This window comes from Octopus bimaculoides, chromosome 19 (assembly GCF_001194135.2).
Source record: "Octopus bimaculoides isolate UCB-OBI-ISO-001 chromosome 19, ASM119413v2, whole genome shotgun sequence".
NCBI lineage: Eukaryota > Metazoa > Mollusca > Cephalopoda > Octopoda > Octopodidae > Octopus > Octopus bimaculoides.
The window spans coordinates 49,765,851-49,768,856 of NC_068999.1; the positions used below are offsets into that span (position 1 = coordinate 49,765,851).

At 33.4% G+C, this 3,006-nt stretch overlaps 1 long non-coding RNA gene across 1 annotated transcript in view; it reads right to left on the bottom strand.

The window, feature by feature from the left end:
* The window catches only part of LOC128250132 (uncharacterized), an 80,496-nt gene that overhangs the window by 71,894 nt on the left and 5,596 nt on the right, over positions 1–3,006 (bottom strand). Inside the window, exon 3 of the long non-coding RNA XR_008266256.1 lies at positions 2,517–2,595. This is a non-coding gene — a long non-coding RNA (uncharacterized LOC128250132). The remainder of the gene's footprint in view (positions 1–2,516; positions 2,596–3,006) is intronic.

Sequence of the window (3,006 nt, forward strand, 5' to 3'; positions counted from 1 at the left end):
GTGTGTGTGTGTGTGTGTGTGTGTGTGTGTGTGTGTGTGTGTGTGTGTGTGTGTGTGTGTGTGCGTGCGCGTACGTGATATACATGTAGACAGGCAGACGTTTTCCGCCGCCATCCATTGAATAACTTTGTCGTCTGTGTTTAAGGTGAATCCATATTTCGACAATGCATTTTTCTGTTTGACTTGTTTACAATTTAATTCACCATTTTTAACCATAAAAGTTTTATGGCACATATCCCGATAAAACTCAGTAACATTCTCTAAAAGTAATAACAATGAATGAATAAATGAATAAAAATAAATAAATACATAAATAAATAAATATATAAATAAGCAAATGTATTGGTATCTTCCAAGTTATCAATAACAATACCGCTTCGAGTATGCTGATGAGAAAGTTTGCTGTAAAATGAAGAAATAAAGAAGAAGATATCATTCTTATCAGATGAAGAATTCTTCATTTCCATTCTGGAGTGATGATAGCGAATAGTATTGCGAACTATCAAAAGTTGAGACTAAATATATAGAGAGACATAGATATATATTTAATCACAGTATGAAGAAAATATCTGTGTAAGGAAAAAAGAAAAAGGACGAAATTAAAAGCTATGTTAATGTGAAACACAGACAAGCAATACTTTCGATAATCGATCTCAGAAAAAAAATAGATGCATACATTAGTGTATGTATGTATGTATGTATGCATGTATGTATGTATGTATACATATGTATGTGTATGTACTGTATATATACGTATACATAAATAAATAAATATATATATTCATTATACGAAATAAATAAATATATATATACATACTTATATGTATTTATATATGTCTGTGTATGCATATGTGTTATACAAATATATACGCATATAAAAATTTACTTGTTTGTGCGTGTGTGCATGTGCGTGTGTGCATGTGTGTGTGTGTGTGTGTGTGTGTGTGTGTGTGTGTGTGTGTGTGTGTGTGTGTGTGTGTGTGTGTGTGTGTGTCCGTGTGTGTGTCTGTGTGTCTGTGTGAATAAAAAATGGAAGCAATTATTATGAAATAAATGTCTTACAGTATTTTTTTCTGACTCTTTATATACTCATTCTAATTCCCATGGAGTCCAACTTTGCCTTTTTCCCTTTTCGGTGTCAATAAAATATAATTCCATCGAAGTACTAAAATCGATGTAACTGGCTAAGCCGCTTGCAACCCAAATTATTCTCTTTGAGCCTTAATTCCAAACAATAATGTAGCAAAGGTCAACAAGTCGTTTTCAACAAGTTTACTTTTTCAGACGTATAAGATAAAGTTTTATTTCTTAAATGTGAATTTTATTTCTGGAAAATAAGTAAAAAAAATTTAAGATTGATGAATTTCTTTTGAAGTAATATAGAATAAAACCATGGTCAGAAACCTCTCTAGTGTTGCTATTTGATAAGAAGGCAAAATAATGTATGCCCCAAAAGTGTAAATTTTCCAAAAGAGTGAGAGGGAGAAAGAGTGTGTCTTTGTATCTGTGTTTGTCCCCCACTATCGCTTGACAACCGATGTTGGTGTGTCTATGTTCCCGTAGCTTAGGGGTTCGGTAAAAGATACCGTTATAATAAGTACTAGGCATTGAAAAAAGTCCTGGGGTCGATTTGTTCCCTAAAACTCTTCAAGGCGATGATGCAGCATGGCCGCAGTCAAATGGCTGAAACAAGTAAAAGAATAGAAGAATGAGAGAATATATATTCATTGGCTTGCGTGCGTGTGAGTACGTTTATCTCCTTTCTTTGTATTCATGGTTTACGATGACATCTATTTACCACCTTAATAAAAATGATCATATTGGGTAGCATGGTCATGGGTTATCAGTGTCTTGCGTAAAAAGGAAGAGCGAAAGGGTCGAGGGTGGAATATATTTGATGATATATCAGCTCAATCAGAACTGATCTTAGGTTAAAGAATAACAAGAACAACAACAATAGATTCAATAATGAAAATTACGAATTCAGTAATAGTAAACTCATTAATTCTGAATGCTAAAAACTACAAAGACGTATAAACCATTAAATACTAATGAGAACCTATTATACGCTTAAAAACCATAAGACATTAAACGTTTATGAGATACATTAGAAAACAGCACGAGTGCTTCCTAACTTTGATATTGTTTCATAAAACAACTTAAATGGTGTTCGTATCATTCCGGTTGTTTTTCTTTGTTGTAGCTGTTATCATGATCTTCATCACCATCAGCATTTTAATCATCTTCATTATTATTAATTATTATTAGGGGTATTGAGTGAGAGAGCAGTGCATGCCATCAAAGTGACACTGGGGCAAAATATACGAAGCCCAGTATACCCATCATGACTACCCGTCTGATAAGGGTACACCAGGAACATGCGTCACAACCGTATGTGCGCGACATGGTGATCTCATATCAAAGTTAACAGCGCATGACTTTACAGGTGGGGCCCAGCTAGAATTTTCTTATTATTATTAGAATAATTACCAGATAATTACCGATAGAATACTTACCAGAATTAAAAAGTACTGCAGTCGATTTCTTCAACTAAGCCCTTGTAGGTGGTGCTCCAGCATGGCCAGATAACGTTGTCTGAAACACGTATGTGAATGATAAAAGAAACGTAACTTAAACGATGAAAGAAATGTAACATGTTAGTTTAATTATTACGTACAGGAAAGAAAAATCAGAGTGAGTTTACCGATTCCGCTAAATGTATTTGGAAAGAAGATTCCAGAGAATCAATCTAGTTTCTAATATGTCTGAAAATCAATTCCCTATTTCATGTTCTAAATATGTTAACATCTCTTTACAAACGCAAATGTGCAGCTAGAGAAGTGTTCAACTGATGTGCACCTATATGCGCAAGCAAACGTCCACACGTCCACGCGAGCTAAGAATACTAAAAAGGTTCTGTGCAATCGTTTGAAATATACACACATATATATACATACATACATACATAGATATATATATATATATATATATATATATATATATATA